The 22,164-nt window shown below is 38.2% G+C and overlaps 1 long non-coding RNA gene across 1 annotated transcript; it reads right to left on the bottom strand.

Moving 5' to 3' along the window:
- Positions 1 to 219: 219 nt before the first annotated feature.
- LOC122465648 lies at positions 220 to 19,326 on the bottom strand. The gene is made up of 3 exons (XR_006290638.1): positions 19,316 to 19,326; positions 15,609 to 15,615; positions 220 to 291 (listed from the first exon to the last, which is right to left on the bottom strand). It is a non-coding gene; the product is annotated as an uncharacterized LOC122465648 (long non-coding RNA).
- Positions 19,327 to 22,164: the final 2,838 nt, after the last annotated feature.

Here is a 22,164-nt window from a genome sequence, read left to right as displayed (position 1 = left end):
CATGCTGACACACTCTCAGCCCCCCCAAAATCCACTCTCTCTCCCTCCACATACACACAACACACCCCCTGTCACTTTCCACCCCACCGCCCACATTTGAAAAGCACGTTGCAACCACTCACATGCTGGGATAGCTATCACAATGCACTTCTCTTTGTGGCATTGCAAGAGCTGCTAATGTTGCCACGCCAGTGCGCTTCCAGCTGCGAGTGTAAAACGAGTGTTTTCCCTGCTGCCGTCTCCAAAGGCTGGTTTAACTCCCAGCACTCTACAACTGCAAGTGTAGCCATGCTCTGAGTCTACAGGAGTTTTATAATGGAGAACTTGTTATAATTTATCATAGAAAAGAGACGAGGATTGTGTTTTTCCCCACATAAAAAGGAACTACCAATGTTGCCAATTATCTTGCAATTTCACAGTGAGTCTCATAAAATTTGGTGTTTTTCTTAAAGGCCCCGTCTTCTAGAATCAGGTGACTGTGAGACTTTCACTGTGTTTTTTTTTTTCTTTTTTTTTTTAAATGAAAGTTTTGAGTCCTCATGGTTATAGAGAGGCTTAGAAATGTGAACCCCAAAGCCTCAAAACCCGGAAGATAAATTAAAAGAGCCAAACATTATTTGTAAAAATCTCCTTTTTCAGGGAGGTCTGAATCGTGATTTGTCAATGGTAATCCTAAACTGCAGTAGAACCTCAGAGTTACAAACTGACTGGTTAACCACCACCTCATTTGAAACCAGAAGAACGCAATCAGGCATCAGCAAAGACAAAATAAAAAAGCAGCAGCAAATACAGGACAGTACTATGTAAAATGTAAACTACTAAAAATAAAGGGAAAGTTTTAAAAAAAAAGATTGACAAGGTAAGGAAACTGTTTTTGTGCTTGTTTCTTTTAAATTCAGGTGGTTAAAAGCAGCATTTTTTCTTCTGCATAGTTAAGTTTCAAATCTGTATTAAGTCAATGGTCAGTTGTAAACTTTTGAAAGAACAGCCATAATGTTTTGTTCAGAGTTATGAACATTTCAGAGTTATGAATGACCTCTATTCCTGAGGCGTTCATAACTCTGAGGTTCTACAGTACTCTCCTTCTGAGGTGCCTTTAGCTGTAAAGTTCCCTTCTCCTTGCTCTGTCTCTGTCTCTGTTATAGTGGGATTCTTTATTCAGGGTGCTGGACATTCACAGATAATGTAGCTCAAAGACTAAGGAAAATAGCTTGTGCTTCAAAGTGTTACTACATAGGTTCTGTATAAATTCTGGTTCAGATTCAACCATTATGGAATGGATGCTAACTATATTACAGGTGGAATTTTGAAGTGTGGAAAAAAAGAAACCAACAACCTGCAAGAAAAAGAAAACGTTACCTCTGTATACCCCTTCGATTGTTTATCACATATTGAAATATTTGTTTAGTAATGCATTATATGTACTTGTTTTAGTATGGCTCTCTCCCATTTGGATGTGCCTCTGTCATTATTTCTGAAAGAAACTGAAGGCTTATTTTGCATGCAAATAAATTCCTGTAGCTACATGGAATTATTTTGGTTACTTCTCAAACATAAACAAATATGTCAGTACAATAGTTTCCATATATTTGTATTTAAAGAAAAAAGAAACGCTAGCACTTAAATGTAAATATTTCCCAGCAAGACAGCAGGAGGAGTAATTAAATGAGTACAATTAAAGAAGAAACCATAAAAAAGCTGTATAACTTCAGAATTCAGTACACTGAGTTTGCCTTGTGCATGAGAAACTCACAAAACTTGCTGGAGGGATTAAATTTAGTTTGGAGAACAAGTGCTCACTTTATTTTCTTGACAATCCAGTTCCATAGTAAATGTGTGATCAAATGGCTTCATATATTTGAATGTGGCAAAGTGACAAACCCACATTGAGTTTTCAAACAGGAAGGGCAGCAGGAGGAGCTAGAGGGAGCAGAAACTATTTGGCATTTACAGGAAGAGAGTGGGGACCTCTTGCAGACATCTACATACTGGAATTCCCATGTCAGAAGCAAGAGCCATTTTAAAGATTTATCAGGAAGAGAAAAGAACTGGAGAGGGAGACCATGGGGAGTGTTTGCACAGAGAAGAAGTCAGTAGGGGATATACAAGTTTGGTGTTTTGGAGGATATTAAAGGAAAATATCAGAGGAAATGGAAGCCAAAAGAGTTCCCAACTTTGAAGGAAAGACAATGGGAGGAGCTGTGAGTAAATGGGATCTGCTTTTTGCTTTGTCTGGAAAATAAGCTGCAGCAGAAGTAGGTGTAGTGTGAAAGCCTTCATGGTAGAAAGGAACATAGCATTTCTGGTGAACAGAAACATCATGGCGGCATGTGTAAATGTTTTGTATAACTATTATAGATTCCTAGAGGCTAAACTGTAACTTTGGAACCTGACTTGAATTAGGGACGAAGTGTAGCTGCACCACCCCAAGAGCAGACCGGAAAACAAGTGGTAAACCAAAAATCATATCCCCCCTCCCCCCTACGCACTGCTGCCTGCCTGCATGCCTCTAAGGAGGAGTAAATTTTCATCCCTTATCATGGAGCAGCTTACTAGTTCCACATACCTGTCTCCTCTTCCCTTCTCTTACCCTCTCATTCTCTCCCACCTAGAAACAATCCTCTTCTCCCAGTTCACACTTCCCCTGTTTTCTACTCCATTTTGTACTAGAAAGAAGATGTTAGAAAGTAAGTGGGAGGAAAGAAAAGACCATGATCCCAGTGTCCCCCCTTCTCTTGGGGGTGGAGGAGCCAGCCAGGGCTATTGCAAAACCCACACTGTTTATGTACAGTTGGAACACTTGGTGATTGGTGTAGGATTCCAGATCCTTCAGTGTAGTCAGGGGTCTCAGTGGGAGGGGCATACTTGGAAAGGCTCTAGCATATCTTTCCCCCATGGAGACACTTGCCCATGCTGAGTGAGAAGAAATAGAAGCCTTTTCACCATCAGCAATACTCTTAATCTCATTCTTATGTATGCATAATTGAATCTATAGGCTTTTGTTGGAAGATGTTGCTAAATATAAAATATATTATAATGAAAGTAACACACTGAACTGGTCAAAAATTTCTCAAGAGAAGTTTTCTGTCAGAAAATGCCACTTCAGTGAAATCAAAATGTTTTATGGGATTGTTCTATGTTCAACTGAAACTTTTGGAAGCAGGCTGATTCCCAGGCTTCCTGGGCTGCTTTGCTCACCTGGCTCCTCTGCTAGCCTAGCCTGCTGTGTGGGCAGGTGAGCTTCCAGGCTGCTCAGCTGTCCCCTGCTTGGATTTTTTTTTTTTTAAATTCTGTTTCAGTTCTCCCAAAATTGAGCATTTTGAAAATTTCCATTCTGCAGAAAATTTCATGTTTCCAGTTTTTCCCCCCTGTTTGGTACAGAAATTAATAATAATACATAAATTTGAAATGAATTTTTTTTCCCCAAATGGAAATTCCATTTCCTTCACAGAGTTCACAATGAATGAAGCGGTTTGACTTTTCTGGAAGGCCACATCCACATCCCGCTTCGCTTACAGGTGAGCAAATTTTTAACTTCCGAATAGCACTGCACTTGTGTGAGAACAGCAATGGTTTACTATTTTCTTCAGTCCAGCAATATTTGTTACCTGAAGGATCCTTATTTCAGACAAAAATAAGGCATGTTACAAAAAAAAACACTTTATTGTATAAAAATTAACTTTGTCTTCTGAACTCAGGCTGAATATTAATATCTTCTACTGATATTTCCATCTAGGCTTGTGGGTTAGTCATTTCCGGCTGCCCATTACTTTGCAAAATCTCTGTTTTGTAATGCTGCATGTGCCTGCTGGCACTGGAAAAACTAGAGAGGATGACTTAGAATTTAAGGCATGAGTGATTAAAGGTTTTATTTTTATATCTTGGGCACTCAAATGCTGTTAAATATATGCTGAATTATTGCAAAACACACCAAAGTCTCCTGGGTTTTGTACTTGCAAAACTCCATGTTCACTATACCTAATAGTGTTCACTTAAACATAGTAGGGAAAAATAATTCTCTCTGCCAGAGGAATCACTGGATGAGGTTCTATGACATGAGTCAAGCAGGAAGTCTTACTAGATTATCATAGTGATCTTTCTCCTGGCCTAAAATAATATTTGAATCAATTAGTTTCTTCACTCAGCACTGTACCTGGCTGTGAGGTGTGCAAGATTTAAAGGGAGATAGCATTAGTCCCCATGTGGATGTCACTAATGTAAGCAATTTACACTGTACTTTCATGAAAAATAGTTTGTGAGTGCATAGAGTGGAGGTGGGCTGATATGGCTGATTTAATTTATTATTTGTTGTAGTACCAGATCTAAGAGGCATACTAATTCCTAGTTCATCAGCGGAGCAACTGTTGTGCTTTGACAAATATCTCTAAAGAATCATATATTAACAATACTAAGGGATCAAATTTTCTTCTCCCATAGTGGGCAAGGAACTTCTATTAGTATAAATGGACACTTTGAATATGTATTAAGGGGGAATATATCCCTAAAATGGATCATTTCCTGTGGCTTTTGTCTCCTTTGCTATATTAAATTTCAAGACAAATCAACAGAAGTCACAACTGTAATTCTTATTTTTTCTGAAGTCATTTTAAATAAAATTAATATTTGAAAGTATTCCATATTGCTAATCTAGGCTTGTCTTCCTAAACCCTGTTTGAATTGTCACTATTTTTCATGAAGACGAATGAATGACATAATAGTGAAAAGCTCACTGAAAATAAAGCAATGTCAGTCCAGTAACCCAAAGTTGGACTGTGAAGGATTTTGGAAACCGAGATACTAAATGACAGGGAGAAAAGGACAGAAATGTAGAGAAATATATCTTGTAAGAGTTATGCTTGTAAAAGCTTCATTGTAATATGCACTTCTCAATGGCACTAGACAAAGCTGATCTGCTTTGGGTTGGTGAAAATACAATTTTTGGAAGCATTTAAAGTAATACAAAAATATCATATGGCTATCTTAACCTGAACTTCCATGCTTAAAGTGTGACCCCTGTCAATGTAAACGTTAGTTGTGTAATAAGACTGACTGAGCTACAGAGCATTTCTAGAGGTGCAGTTTGAGGGAAAGAAGCACACCCTGAATTCATATAGCAGACTTGAGAAAGGACTGATTAGACTTTGGCATCTCATAAATATTTGAAAGTTAATATTTATTTGAATCTGAATCTGATGGTCAGATAAGGTAGTCTGGGAAGCAGGGATATTACTAGAACTGCAGAGGAGAGAGGAGGTTGTGGTGGTATGAATAAAGAATAGGAAAACAGAAAGCAATGCTGCAGTTACATATATGGTAGGTTAATTAATAACTAGTTTGACCATAGTACATCTTCTTGAGCGTGTTTGGGTTCTTTTTCTATGACTTGCACATCTTTGGGAATAAGCAGCAATATTATGCATTATTTTAAAATGCATAGGAAAGTGAACTATTTCATTACCTGCATTAAGTTCTCCTTGCTAGCTGTGAGCTAGATCTTGCAGCTGGATCTGTCCTGGCACCGACGTGCACACAGGAACATCCAGTTGAAGTATCTAGTTCTATTTTTATAAGAACCGCTATCAGGATGGCTTACTTAGTGGTCTACTTAGTTAGAACTCTTACTGCACCTTTTACAGTTCTCTTTTATGAAAAGGGATATTACACTGTTGTTGCCATTCTTTAGTGTGTTTTTTTTCCCAGTGGAAATTGGCCTCCTTCCCCCACATGTCCCCAAAAAGGGTCCAAGCCCAAGTGGAGGCAGAGTACACTACAATATACCCTATTAAATATAATCCCAGGTTGTACACTTGAAATTAGATGGATATTTCACCCCACCGTTAAGGCACAATATGACTTTGATCAACATAATGAACAGCACTGCCTGGGGCTATATCAATTCTAATACAATGATCTTAGTATAAATATTTTCTTAGCATATTCATTGGGTCTGGCATTCAAGGCAGTATGAGTAGGACATATTAAGATTTTTAAATTGTTTCTCCTCTTTCTCTGTTTAATACAAACTAAAACTAGATCTCTGGTTCAAATTAAGTCAAGGAGGTTCAGTGTACCTTTATGGGCATGCTTAATTGGAGAACAAATTCAACACAGTCCAAAACTACTGTTTGATTTTGATTCTTGAAATGAGAAAATTGCTTTATATATCATCAAATATATCGCAATAAGTAGTCCAGCTAATAATGGAACAATATTACTGTTGGAATAACTCAATATCCAGTAGCCCCTATGATAAACTTGTAGTACACAGTCCAATGCACAGTTGAGTATTTATATTTAGGATGCTTGGAGAACAAATAATTTCCACCCTAACCTACGTGGTGTGTAATAAGAATTTTTGAATGCAACCAAACTAAAAATCCCCCTTAAAATAATTTTCAAACTGTTTGGCAGAATAGCTAATTTAATTGCTAGTAAGGGTACCATATGCAGAGGAGGTGAAAGAACAAAGTGAAAGAAACACATGGTTACTTTGCATTTATTTTTTATTTGTGATCCTCTTCTAGTATAATAGACAACATGCTGCCCCTTTTCTGAACTATAGAAATTAAAAAGAAATCTATCCTGACTTTTTCAATGTGTTTACATACTTCCTGTCACATATGTTTTATTTACACATGGTGCAAGTTATTCCTAGAATATTCTTTTGATGTTGAAACTGGAGTAAGAAATGCTCATAATTTGTTAAGGAATATGCTCTTACTGTCTCATTAATTCAGATGTTACTGTACCTAGAGTAAGTATACCTCTGTAAACAATCATGTTTCTTGGAGCAATTTTATTTAAGAGATTTGGTCTCATCAGATTTTAATGGCAGCCTGACTCATGAATAAATATTCAGATCTTAAAACCATTTATTTGCTGAACTTTTTGTATGTTTTTTCATATTTGTACAAAAATCAAAACCACACATCTCTAGTATAATCAAACACATTTCTGTTGCTATGCTCTCATACTGTCCTATCCTGTTTCCAATATGTCAAACACACAGTTGTTTGCATGAAAAGCCATTGCCTTAGTTCTAACAAAAACTGAGCAAGACCTGAACCGACACAGAATATCCAACCATAGATTTCTATTTATCTGTTTTTTTTTTTTATAATCACAATTCGGATCCTCGCTTGGTTCTGGGACATAACTGCATTAGAGATTTCTCAGTCTAAGATACACATCGTGTTTTTTAAGAGGTACCAAATGGGGTGTTCTTTCATGCTCATATAGAAAAAAAATAAATGCTGTTTCATTTTTTCAACAGTGGTATAGTTACTATATGCTAAAGATACCAACGCCTAACAAATGAAATCTTAAACTTTGGGGGGGGGGGGGGAGAATTCATCACTGAGCTCCACTGTATACTGTATATGTTTAATAGATGAACAGAAAAAAAATGGACGCTTTTGCAGGATCCATATAGAGATGTATAGCAGGTCACATGATTGCTATAGTTCTGCCTTCCGTGGTGATGCAACACCGAGGCTTTTGTTTTAATTTGGGCAGGATGAAATTATGGTAACATGAGGATAGTAGTGATACTGCATATATTGTTTCAAACATCTGGTAACATATATTATAGGTTTTTGCATTATTTTCGTTGTAAGAGAGCACTGAGACCTACTGTACAATGTGAACAATGGCTAGCTATGTATTGTATTTTCAAAAGTATGCGCTTCAGTGAAGTCTGGGCCAAAATATGTTTAAGATACACAACTAGACATCAATAACAACTTTTTGCAAATACTGTGGGGAGGACTTACTGAAACTTAACATGGAGAGAATAACTTCTCATTTTGTCTAGTTACAAAATTAACCATTCTCTGAGTAACCAAAAATGAGTTACATAGAAATTGGTAGACCAAAGTGTATACTGATAGTTAGGTTTGGAGTATACTTGTGTATTCAATTGAAATTATCTTGTTTACTGTCTTTTTCCTTTATGTGTTCTACAGAGAAAGTTTGTGGGGCAGTTCCTGTATGATGAACAATAAAACTGCTCTGCTGGTTTGACATGATTGATTTGTCCCATCTATCTTATTACTGTGCAGACAAATTAGGGAAGACCTATCTTGTGGGAGGTCTCAGATGTTTGACCTTTCTATGAATGGTCTGGCCATTCTCTGCTCTTACAGCATAGGTGTATGAATTTTGATATTGGTCTGTATAATGATCAGTTCCCATGCTCTTTGCCCTTCATTTTTGAATGTGCACTTTATAATATTGCCTTAAACATTTCAGCAGTAATGTTCCTAGCATCATTTCTGGGAGTCTTTCTCTTTTTTCTTCTACAAAAAGTTTGCCTGTTATACAGTTTCTTTCTGTTATTTATTTTTATTTCTTTGTGTTTATACCCAATTAAGAAGAGATGCCTAAGCAAAACTCAAGGAATTTCTAATAATAAAATTAAAAAGCAGCTTAGACCCCTGAGAGTCAGCAGAACTCAGTGATTTTTCTAGAGCTGGAATAGTTTCTTTTCACCTTCTTTTCATTAGCAATTGTACAGGCCTTACCCTCTCATGCTCTGCCATGCACATCTATGAGCAGAAGTCTCAACTTCAAGAAATTAAGTTAATTTGTCATTTCCCTTTAAATTCTTGGAATTTTGAACTATGCATTTTGGAACATAATTTGACCGATGATGATGATGAGCTATAGAGTAAGTGGTCCAGGAACTGTATAGATTCTATACTTCCTGTTAACTCTAGATGCAATCACTTGCTTCCTGGTACACACTTCCTGCTGAGGGAGAAAGAAGAAAAAAAAGAAGCCCAAGACAGGGCAGTCACTGGCTGTGACTATTCAGAGTAGAAGGAAGTTTGTTCCCTTATTCTGTACACAGTTCTGTTAATCATTAAAGGATTTTCTTGACACAAGTCTGCTTGTCATAAAGACATTTCAGATGGGTCAGACTTGATGTTACATTTTTTCTTATTTCTGTTCCACTTGAAATTTACTAAATTACCCGTGATTTGAAACCTAGTGTCAGTTCTGAACATTCTGCCTGGCTAAATTTAAACCGATAGCACTGGTGACCCTGAGCATTTTTTGGTTAGTCAGCTGAGTTCTATACAGTTACTTAGGGGATCAGGAACTGTACGATGATTCTTTTCTTCTTGTTAAATAGGCTGAACTCAGTTTCTTCTATGATATGTTCTGCTTTGGGACAGTGATTAATTGTTCTCTATAAGTTGTCTAGTTTGTGACATGCAACATGCTTATTCACTGCATCATTTTTGTCTGATTCACCATAGTTACTCCAGTTTTACCCCAGTATCGCTCCATTGGCTTCAATGGAGAAAAACAATAATAGTGCAATGATAAAACAAGTCATCTGTCTTTGTGCATGGACAGACATGTGTGACACTGCATCCTGTACTCTTCATAGTGATATTATTATGGCACAATTATGATGCATTTTGTACAAGATGGGGCATGTAAGGTGTCATTGAAAAAGTTATGATTTGCTGAATATGATTATCTTATTTGTATGCATGTATCATTTTTGTATCTGAAGTTAAGAATATTGACTATGTATCTGTATTTCAAATGTAATTACACCTGGGCGACACCCACAAGGCAAAATGCTTCCAGTCTAGATAGCCAGCTATGAAGGGCCTATTCAAGGTAGTGGACCATTAGGAAAAAATAATAGACATTAGGAGAAGCTTATCCCCCACCTGGTAAGCCTTCCTGAGAATGCTCCAGACAGCCTGTAAGTAATGGCTGCTCTGACTCAGCAAGGTATGCAAGGGCATGTGACCAGGCCACGTGACAGAGAACTCTCTCTTGGAGACCAGTGTTTTTCCACAAACTGATTTTGGGACAAAGGGTTCCCACCATATGCTAAAGCTATATAAGGCAGGGGGTAACATCATCAGTCGTTCTCTCCCCCACAACTAAACAGCAAGGAGAAGCTCCAACAGAAAAGGACTTGGAATGGGGGGTTGGGATCCCAAGCTGCAAAGTAAGTGCAGCTTGTGCTTTGAGAATCTGCAAACCTGCTTTTATCATCAGTCAGAGTGAGAGATTGTTAATTCAAATCCTATTCTTCTAGAACAGTGGTGGGCAACCTGCGTCCCGGGGGCCACATGCGGCCCATCAGAGTAATCCACTGATAGGCTGCCAGACAGTTTTTTACATTTGCACGGCCACCCGCAGCTCCCAGTGGCCAAGGTTCGCTGTTCCAGGCCAATGGGAGCTGCAGGAAGTGGCGTGGGCCACAGGGACATGGCGCGTGCTGGCCACGGGTTGCCCACCACTGTTCTACTGTGTTAAGCTTAGCTTGCAGTTTTGTTTATTTACTAAGTAATCTGCTTTGATCTGTTTGTTGTCACTTAAAATCTATCTTTTTGCAGTTAATAAACTTATTTTACGTTTTAATCTAAACCAGTAAGTTTGGAGTGAAGTGCTTGGAAATCTTAGCTCTAGGGGCAAAGGCTGTTGCATTTCCTTGCCACATTGAAGGGATGGCGAACCGGATTAAAAATTCATACTAGTTGGGGTTTTGACCAAGGGAGGTCTTAGGCTGGGAAGCTGGCGGTTATTTTGGCTGTAGCCCTTCTATTGTTGGTTCATGCAGTGACTGGTCAGAGAGCCTGCAAGTAACTGCAGCTGGGTATGTCCCTACCTGTGTGAATGCTGGTGGAAGTGTAGGAGTGGGTCTGCAGCTTGCCACAGCAGTACAGTGTGAGAGGAAGCCCAGGATGGTGAGTCAGAGAGCTCAGTGATATGCCAGTTCCAGGTGGCACCCCGGGGGGAACCCATCACATGTACTCACCTTTTCTCTGATACAATGATGTATTTTTGTGTATATTTTCCAATACTTTCTTTTCAGATTCCTTTTCAGCTGTTCTTTCTCAAATCAGAATAATGCCACATATTTCTGCTGGTTCATCTTCTATTGCTACTGTTGCTAATACCATCACTTTAAATGTTTTTTTGGACCATATGGTTGGTATTATCTTGGTCAAATCCTGCATGACTTATTCTTTGCTAGTGGCAGCTCTCCATTTGTCTTCCAAATCTGCTGAAATAAGTAATTGTAAGCCTACAGGGTGTGTGTGTTCCTTTAGGGATGGTTCATACCATGAGATGTCTTGAGAGTAAATGTTGTTTGACAGTGTGTCCACCATCATTACTTCCTTTCTAGAAATGTATTTTCCTTGTATGTCAAACTTCCATAGTTTTAGTAGCATCCTCTACAGGTGTGCACATTTAAGGATGAATTTAATCATTTGCTGACTAAACTTTCTGTGGTTTATGGTTTGACATTTTTGTACCTTATTGACACATTTTAAAAAAACTTTTTATGTGCACCCACAATTGCAAAGTAATTCATTTTCCAAGGACCCATACTCTGGTCTAATTCTCACAATGCAATTGATGCAAAAATTACTGGGATCCGTTCCTGAGAACAGTGGCTCACAGATGTTTCTAATAGATGTCAACCTGATAGATTGCACTTAGTCTGCTGACCTGGTGAGAATTTTTTTAGCTTGTTGCAAAACTGTTCTGATGTCACCGTGCCACTCTTCTGGAACACTCATCTTGAGCGGTATAGTGACACAGCATAGCTGTACTGAAGCTTGAGAAAATTTTGAGATGAATTTGTCTAAGTTCTTGAAAACTCCCAGCAATGACTCCAGTCTCTTTATGTGCTGTACTGTAGATGGTTGTGTATTAACATGTATTTTGGATGGGTCTGGTTTTATGCCATCCTTAGTGATTGTCAGGAATTAGGGCTTGCAACAGACCTTTAGACTTGTTAGCTCCACTTACCTAGTGAGCAACAAAGAATTCATAGCTGAATCATGGCTGGCTTACCACAGAATCACCTGATTGGCTGGAGGAGCCAACGGAGGTGCTCTTAAGCCCAGCAGCAGCATTAGGTCAATGGCTGCTCAGAGCTAACATGTGCAACTATGATTGCTCTTGTGCCTGCCTTGCTCCCAGACTTGTTCCTGTCCTGCCCAAATCCTCTCTAGCATTGGTCCTCTGCTCAGTCAGTTCCTGGCTTGTGGCTCCAACCCTGACTCTGACTCCTGGCTCTGGATCATGGTTCATGATTGTGATTACCTGGTTATATAGTCTTTTATAATTTGTGGTTGGTCTCCACTGAATTTAAAATAACTTTCTTAGTATTTTTATACTACATCTCTGATTATCATCATGTGTTCTTCTGTTTTTCCTATATCCACTAATATCTGTCAGTACTTAGACATCCTTTAGATTTGCTGTCCTTGAAATTTTGCTGATCACATATTAAATCACTCTATTTTTCCTGTGTTTTGGTTTCGCTTTGTCTTGCTTTTCTTAAAATACTGATACAAACAAATAACTTAGACAAGGTATAATAGGGAATGAGATAATCTTTGACAAGGGCAATGCATTGCAAGAGAGGATTGTTATAGTAATTCTCTGAATGAAGACCTCAATTAAGATGAAGGGCCCCGTTATGGAAGGTGCTAAAAAAAAACCCCTTAGTAAGACACTACTCCTGCTCCAAAGAGATTACAATCTAATTTAAAACAAGATGTGTGTGTCTCAGACTGTAAGAAAAGAGAAGGTAGAATCAGAATAAGTGTAATCAGTTTGAAGTTAGTCTTGCTACATGCCCAACTTAATGATTTTGATATATTTTTTTCTTACATAATTCATTTATGAATGCACAAAATTACTCACAAGTAATTAACATGAGAATTCTTCTGGCATTCTTGCTAATTTATCAAATGTTTAATTTACAGTTGGAATCATACCAATTTTATTTTAAACTTTAACAGTATTCCCAGCAGCAGATTACTACTTCTCCCTGAATACCACTTCTTCTAGGATGAAGTCTGAACAATCTTTTTTTGTATTAATTACAATGAGAGTTTAAATCAGAACATGTATGATTTTTATATGGATGAATTAAGGCATGCAGAACCAAGTACAAGATTTTGTCCTATGGTCCTTGATTCTCTGCAACTATTTGCTCCATCTGGAAAATGAATTGCCTGTGAAATAGCCATGTACATGTCCCTTCTCTGTTTAAATTCAATGACCGTTTGAGCAATTTACTTTTATTTGCATGATGTCTCATATAAATTTAGCCTACTTGCATATCTCTGACCAAAGAGGGTTTTATATGGGTTGGGAAAGTACTCAAGTACAGAATCCTCCAAATGGTGAAATCAGTGGGTGTTGGAAGAGTCTGAGTGTCTCCCTGGAGGCTGCTAGCACCCAGAAAAACTAGATGTTCACATAGCAGTTAGATGTGTTTTCCATATGCCCTTACAAGAGTAAAGGCCCCAATCCTGCAAAGTCTTAAGCACATGCTTAACTTGGGTTCAGTGGGCCTAAATGAGGCAGAGAAGGATCTGTATGCTCCCTAAGTAATTAAGACCAAACATACAAATGACTTGTGACAAAAATTGGTGATGACAGAAAATTGCAGTCCAGTAACTTCAATGTACTTGTCTCCAGCCAATACAAAAGATATTATTTAACATAACAGGGGGCAATGTTCTCCAAACCCATGTTAGAGTCCTGGAACAGAGAGAATTAAATGAGTTAGACAGCACTTGATGCCACCTTTTGCAACCAAGGCTATGCATGTACCTTCTGTTATTTTGTGTGTAATTATTGAGAGAAAAAAATTAAATTTATGCTCCACACTCAGCCAGGCATAATTTTTCAAGGAACAAGTCTATGGGTAAAGTCTAGGTGGGCCAGGAAGCAACGAGTGTAAAATTCCACACTTGTGTTTATCTTCTACCTCTCCCTGAGGGATTTTGTGATCCAGTAATAAATGTAAAAAGAAAAGGAGTACTTGTGGCACCTTAGAGACTAACCAATTTATTTGAGCATAAGCTTTGCATCCGATGAAGTGAGCTGTAGCTCACGAAAGCTTATGCTCAAATAAATTGGTTAGTCTCTAAGGTGCCACAAGTACTCCTTTTCTTTTTGCGAATACAGACTAACACGGCTGTTACTCTGAAACCAGTAATAAATGTATCTATCTGTCTTGGTTCTCATGTGTCCCTCCATCACCATAATATCTGAGCCCCAAATTCTGCATTGCTTCCTGCTCCCATTCAAAGTTCGGTGTAATTTTTACAAAATTGGCTGGAAAATGAATGTATTAAAGCAGTTTTGCTGCAAAAACTAATGAGTTGTTTACTAAATTAGTTATTATTGATTAATTTAAAATAACAGTGTTAAAAATAGTCACAACGTTTAAAAAGAACATTCTCTCCCACTTATGTAAGATCTTTCATCCCTTGAGGTCAATGCCCTTCTGTTTTCAACTTTTTTTTTTTTTTTTGAGGACCAAAAATAGAAAGAAGCTTCTGCAGACAGACAGCTGCTATAGAACAGTGCCGCAAGGTGCTGCAGACCCTCCTTGTGTGACTGTTCCACAGGCTATCCAGTGCCTGCCAAGGTTCCACTCCTCTTCAGGCCTAATGTAAGAGCTGTCCACAGAAATGCTACTGCTTACATGTGACCAGTACTATTGGGCATTCCCCTAAACCATGTTCAGTTGTGGCTATGTGAAGCACTGGTTGGGTTTGACGGGAGTAGGGAAATGCGCAATTTAGCAACACCCTGAATAATTGCATAACAATAAATTGTTATATTAATGCATCAATCCGTGCTGTGTCATTAGTGCAAGTATCTCTGGGATTGACAACATTCTTCCCACAGGGCTCAACATGCCTCTAGTGCAAAGATCCCTCAAAATATTAAACCAATGTGGTCCATCTCTAGAAATCATGCTTTAGCTTTTACTCAGAGTTGCAGATTTAAATTATTATAATTAGGACCTTGCATTTAAAACAGCCCTAAAATATATTATAGTGAGTTAACTAGTCTTATGAATCCTTTAGGATCAATTTCAAAATGCTTTCAGATTCTGATATATATTCCACAAATTCCAGCATATTGTCTTCCTTATATTTTATGTTAATTTGACTTTAATGTTAGCTGCCTATCACACTAACAATAATCCATCTGACCTAGCAGGCACGAATACCAATTACTGAAATGATTGGATTTCATCTGTGAATTTCCTTCCCTCAACTGCAAGTAGACAGTAGACATGTCAGCAGATAGGGAATAACACAGATGTATTAAAGCTTTTCAAGTAACCAAGTATCTAGATATACTCTGTGTAATGGAGCAGGCTGTGATTGACAGATAAAGGGGGAGTAATAGATTACAAAGCCCTATTATATAAAGAAATATGTGAATAAGGAAAATAATCTAATTTAAATTTCTTTTAATAATGTAATTTATTTATTTAGCTCACTGGCCATACTTCTTATATTTTTACTGTTTATTTATCTGAAATTTTGGAGAGTAAATTCGAACATTTCAAAGTGTGCATGCATTGCCAGTGGCCTTTGTGTAAATCTGCGTAGCATACCTGCATTGGGATTTGGCCGCTGATCAACTAAAGCAGAGTACTGTATGCATGAAAAAGTTCATATATCCTTTTTCATGTGCACTTTTGAAACTTCGGGATCTGATTCTCTGCTCAGTTAAATCCCTGAATTGAGAGATTAGATTCAGGCCTTTTTAGGTTTTAACAATTTGAAAGAGGTTCAATCCTCAACCCCTAATCTAATTGCTTTACAAAGTAAAGGAGCTAGAAAGCTGCCCTAGAGGGTCAGTTGAGGATTACTTCTAACACAGGAAAATATATGGCTTCTCTGGAGCTGGCAGATGTTGGCCGGAGATGGTAAGGGGTTTAGCAGAGTGTCTAGTGCTCTACCTACTCCTTGGCTGGTGAAGCAGTCAAGAACTATAAAATGCTACTTAATCAGAATGATTCTGTTCTACTACAGGGTTGCATTCACTTTGCACTTGTGTAAATGACTGCCCATGGTGCTGGGCAATGGATAATCAAATCATCTATATGCTATGTGAAGAGTAGAACCCCAATATAACTTTAAAATAGTCTTGTCTTTTCCTTTGAGATGTGTCTGTTTTGCAGATGGAAAACACTTTGTTCTCACAGTCTCCGCTTTTCTAAAGAGTCACTTCTTGTATGACATGACTAATAAGACAGATTGTGTCCTGCATCAGTCAGAAATTTATACTCCTACATTTCCTTCATGGAAAACTATAGAAATGAACATTGATTTTTTTTATTGACTTTTTTTGGTATGTAAAAATAGTAAATAAAAGGCAGGTGAATATACATTGCTGTACTGCTTAATTGCTTTCACAAAGCTTTATTACAAAGGATCCAGTGATTCATACTCTTGTGTGTAGGAAGTTCAAACAAAAGGAGAAAAAGGGAATTTATTACATTTCTATTGGAATTTCATCAGGGCCAGTTAAGGTACAGTCTACTGGTGTTTAAAATGGCACTGCTGTGGTATCTTCTATAACGTTTAAGATAACCCCTTAGACGCTTAAATAGAAAACATTGTTCCACATTGACATATTCAGAGACCCTCCCCGTCCTAGATGCTGGTTATGTAAGTGTTGTGGAAGTGAGTAACCTAGGAACAGAAAAGGGGGAAGTGTGTGTGCCTGTGTTTTGTGGAAGCAGGAGAGGGACAGATGAGAACAAAGGCGAGAGAGAAGGATAAAAGCAGGCAACAGCCACTAGAGCAAAGGAAAAAGGAGCTCTAAGTGAGAGGGGGGGAAAGGGGTCTGTGACATGTAGGCAACCAAGCTCCCTTTTTAGATTCAACTTTCTAAATTGCTTATAGGAATAAAACTGTATGTGACAATATATTGCAGTATTACTTCATACATATTCCAAAATCTTGAGCTACAGAGGTCTACATACATGAAAATAACAAGTTGAGGAGGTGGTGTGACTGTCTGACTGGTAATATAATATAAAGCCTTTTTTCCCCTAAGTCACTGAATCTTATTTTGCCCAGGTCAATACTTGTTGAAAGTCCTTTAATTATCGGATTGCAGGGTGCCCTCATGAAATGATTTGGCATTCTCCATCCTCTTCCAATAGCCCATATTATAATAAAAAACATCTATAGCAAGTTTCAGTGACTGGCAGCCTTGTTGGCACTCTCAGCAAAGAAGAAAGACTGAAGTTATCTAGGGACAGAACTCTTAGCCCAAGGTGATCTTTTGAGGTCGGGGTGGAGGTACATCTATAAGATAGTACAGGAAAGCTTGTACTGCTGTTGACCATGTGGAAACCTCACCCGTGGTTAGGTTCAGTCTGTAAAATTGTCAGTGTGGTGTTCTTCATGAACATTATACTCCTATAGAGTATGATCCAAGTCCCAGTACAGTCAGTGGGAGTTTTTACCATAGGCTTCAATGGGCTTTTGCTCAGGCCTTTAATGATTTTGTAAGGAAAAAATAAAAACCTATAACAGTTTGAAGTATATTTTTCACTTCTTAGTCTGAGAAATATTCCTCTTCCTCACATAATTTATCAGAACTAAAATGTTTAACTTTGATTTACAGAAACAAAACTTTTTTTTTTCCTTCAATGCTGTCCAAAGCTTATTGTTCGTAAGAACAAAAATTTAAATCAAGACATTTCCAAGCCCACTTTAAGGGGAAAAAAAACTTTTAAACTTGAAAGTGGCAATGTCTGAATGACAACAAACTGAGACACATGAGGAAAAACAGCTCCCTTCTCACTAGTTACCCTGCCATTTCTAAATTTTAAAGGATAAGCCTTTTTATGAAGTTGGTGTTGTGCTCAGCCAGAAAAAGAAGAAAGAAAAATTTCAAATAGGAAGAGACAAGACCCTTTGTTTCCATGAGCAGAAGTTTTCTGGCTACTTTCCCGCTACAGTGAAACAATGAACTTGTGTAAACCAACACAGATTGGTCTGAAAGAATATTTTTGTATCTGGCCAGATGCAAAATTTGAAGAGGAAATCTTTTTTTTTCCTCTCTCTCCAAGAAAACTTTTTTTTCTTTTTTTGGTCTGGCTGACTTTATTGAATTTAGCTTGATTTTTTAAACTAAAAAAATAGAAGTTTTAAAAATTGAGTGCAAGATGTTGAAATCATTCACCTTACAATGTTTGCTTTAGACAATAATTATGACCTTTGTCTAAGATAGCAAGTGAAAGGCACCAGACTGAGAGTCCTCCTAGAAACTAAAGTTCTCTATCTGCAGAGCAGACAAATCATAAACAATGGCAATGCAAGTTTCATTCTCCTCTCTCAAGTGTCCTGTCAATGTGCTTCAATCCTGATCTGAAAGGAACATTCTTATAGGTGGATGACAGGATAAATTGTGCTCATTTGATTATTTCACCCAGCTGCTGAGACTGACTGCCAACAAATATACCATTTGTAATAGTATTTTCTTATGATATTGACATATTGCCAGTTTAGTGTGGGTACACTAAATGGTTTTCACAGAGATGATTACAAAATATTCAGATATACACCGTAAGAATGATTATTACTTCCAATTTAGCTGCGCTGGATTTGTCTATTAACTAAAGTCGAAAGCTCCGTACGCATTGTGTTACAAACTTCTGAACTATGTGATCTTTTGTCTGTTTTACTTAATAGTATGATAATTGTTTTCTTTCTTTTGAGTATATTTAAGTAGCAAATGTTTGACTATGAACCAATAATCTTTGTCCCCTGTTATGTATTATAGTTAAATGGTAATTAAAATGTCTTCAGTAATTCTAGACTGTCCCTGAATAGGTCAACCTACCACAGAGTCAGGAGCTGCAACAGCTCGCTTTCTGGGGCTTGCACACTACAAAACTCATGGATGTTTCATACTTGGTTGAGCTTCTTAGTTCTTATATGCATTATTGAGAAAATGATGCAAGGATAGTAGTGGCATAATATTTGGGAATGGCACTGTTTGGTTCTTAACTCTGCCTACTCTTTTCCTTCTTTGATTCTAATGTAAAAGCAAATGTTATCTCAGGTTCATACTTGTGTCTGTAGTATTTATCTGGCCCTATTCCCATCATATTTGGGTACTTTTACAGCCTGAAGTATTTATCCTCACAATACCTCTGCGAGGTAGAGAAGTACTGTTAGCCCCTTTTACAAACAGGGAGGCACAAAGAGACTAAATAACTTGCCCATTTTCTCACAGAAAGTCTGTGGTGGAACAGGTACTTTAACCCCGGTCTCCTGAGTCCCCTGCTAGTATCCTGGAACATCCTTCCTTTGATTTGTGTCTTGCATATCTATGCTAAATAATGTTTGCTTCTGCCAGGGTGTGATAGAGGCAGGACAAGGCATAGACATATCTTGCACAATACCTTTCATTCCTGTACAGGAGGTAGACATAATTTGGTTCTAAGCACTCCAGGGCACTGGAGGAAAAGTTGGCTAGGATTACCTACAGAGAAGATATTCTAGGTGATGCATGGCTTATACCATGCCTCCACCCTCCATGTGCTTGACTGACTGGGAGGTGGGAAGTGCTTGCTCACACGTAGTCTTAATGTCCCCTAGCATCAATGTTTAGATGGCTTCCCTCTTCCGCACTGCTTAGCCTCAAAGGATGCGTAACTTGGCTGTTAGGGTGCATTTTCTTCTAAAAGGTTTGTGTAATTCCTTTTATCATGACTCCATAGTTATGAAGGAGAATAGGCTCCTTTATCTTCAGAGCAAAGAAACCTAGAATCTTAAACTGGTTCCTTTTGTCTCTTTAAGACCTGTTTCAATGTTCATAACATTGAGGGCAGCACTAAATATTCAGAAAAATGTGAAGCTCTGCAGAATCAGCTAGCATGTACTATTTGTACGAACTCTCGGATTTGTTTTGTTTTGTTTTGTAAAATGTATACTTTTGAGCAGAGGTGGATTAGGGTTTTGTGGGGCCCTGGTCCAGAGTAAGTGGGGGGCCATCCCCACCCCTTCTGCTTGCAGTCACCCTGCTCCCCCGCGCCAGAGGCACGCCGGGCAGGTGGAGTGGGTTGGGCCACGGGGGCACCCATTTTTCCTGGGGCCCCCAGTTGGCTGGGGCCCCTGGGCATGGGCCCCATTGGCCTAGTGGCTAATCTGCCACTGCTTTTGAGTCCTGATTGGTTGGGTTCCACAGGTGCTAAATGTCCAATTCAAAAGGCCATTGTTTGGTTTAAAAATCTACTGAGGTACTAGTCACTTGCTGAGATGTTGGGGGAGGCACTGCAGATATCTCCCCTAATGTCTTTTTTTCCTAAGGCTTGATTACCGGATGAGTTACTTGAACTGATCAAGAGTCAATTAACTTCCTTCTCTGCTTTCTGAAAGGGGAAGAAGTTGGGTGGCTGCTTTGTGAATCACAGTCACAAACAGGAAGTAACCTAAACTTAATTTATTATCTTAAGGAACAACATCAAAGATCTATCATGCAATTACTTGAGCTTCGTTAATATTTACAGGAATGATGAGAAGTAAAGACACTAAATTTAAACATAAAACCTGTGGCTAAAATTTTCGAATGCTTAGCACCAGTGCTCACTCCCAAACACCAGCAGTATTCTCAAACTGACCAGAAAGGCATGGCAATGCCTAGTTGAGAACTGTGCTGGGGTTTGGATGTGAGCACAAGCGCTAAGCACTTCTACTTACAACATCTTCAGTAGTAGCGACTGAGATAAACCCACTCCAGAGTACCCGATAGCCCAGGGGTTAGGGCACTCACCAGGGGTGGGGGAGACAAGTCCAAGTTCTTGCTCCAAAGCCAGCAGAGGAAGAGTTTGAAAACTGGTCTCCCACAGCTCAGTTAAGTGCTCTGGGCTATTGGCTATAATGGGAGGGTGTGGGTGGGTATTTGTACCCTTTCTCTATTTATTTATTTATTTATTTATTTGTGAGAAAGGACTAATCTGTGCCTTCCTTCAACCTAGAGTAAGGTGCCTTTCGAAGGCTTAGTCCCCAACCCTGTCTTTGGCATTTCTTACTGGCTAGCTTAGGTGGATCCCCGCTGAGCTTCCTGGCTACTGTCTTGCTTAGGTGTCTAACTCTTTCTGTGCATTGTATAGGGAGTCTGGGTATCTAATCTGGGGCTAAGGATAGCACTGGCTAAGGCATTGCAATACTCAGCATCACTAAATCTAAATTAAATTGTGCATTTAAATTCTACTGCTTCACAGAATGGCTGAAATGCAGGCCACTTTTATTTAGGTACTTTAACAGGAATTTAGATGTCTTACTTTAGTAACTCAAAATTGGGAGGCATCTTCTAGTAATAGGACTACAGACAAAAGTATATACATCCATTTATTCTTCCAAATAGTTATTCAGTGTATGAAACAGGCAGTTGCAGACCTGAAACAGGTGGCTTTCTATTGTGTGTATTTGAAGAATCTTTAGGGATTTTATCCTTTACAACAGAAGTAAAACAAATGAAATGTATAAAAGCTGATCTATATTGTTCTGTTCTATTGATTATTTTTAGATTCCAAATAGAAAGCTCTGGGAGTCCAAGTATCCTTCTGAATTGTCCATGAAGAATATAATACTATCTCTGAGACCATTTCCGTGATAACAATATATGTGAAATGAGATGGCGAGCTATGTTTTAAATCTGGACGGTTCAGTTCCTGGCCAATGTACATATTCATGTGACATGCACATTCTCTTGATTCTGCAACACAACGTAACTATGTGCATGGGTAATAAAAAAGGGTTATTGTTTAAATATGTGTTTAGTCTCATCATAGAAGCTACTTCAACACTGCTGTAGCTTCTTATTCATTGTCTTCTGGCTTGTGCTTTTCTCTTGGTTTCCAGTCCACAAAGAGCCCATGCAATATCATAGAACATTCCACAACATTTTTAATTTGCCAAAACCCTTGGTATACCAGAAATATTTGCTCCCCTCTTCTTTATATATATAAAGGACCTACAAAGGCCAAAGAAAGTACTTTTGGTGTAAAAAGGCTGAGTTTAAACTGAGAAGGCGTGCATGTTGATTCAGCAAACAAACAGGACCTTCTATCCCAGGGGCCCCCAATATATATATATATATATATATACACACACACACACACACCCAAACACTTTACATATAATTTATTGTAAATATATGGTATTGATATTTAATGTCTCCCTTGTGGGTTTTTTTGGTCTTCTCTCATTCATTCACACCAGTTTTTCTTTCCTTTTGCTGTATATAATGGAATTTCTCTTCCTTTACATTTTTTTCCTTTTTAAGTTTACTTTTTCTTAAATGCTTGATATTTTCCCCCTCTTTTCTTGTCTC

This window comes from Chelonia mydas, chromosome 4 (genome assembly GCF_015237465.2).
Source record: "Chelonia mydas isolate rCheMyd1 chromosome 4, rCheMyd1.pri.v2, whole genome shotgun sequence".
In the NCBI taxonomy this organism is placed as follows: domain Eukaryota; kingdom Metazoa; phylum Chordata; order Testudines; family Cheloniidae; genus Chelonia; species Chelonia mydas.
This window is presented reverse-complemented; position numbering and strand designations above follow the sequence as displayed.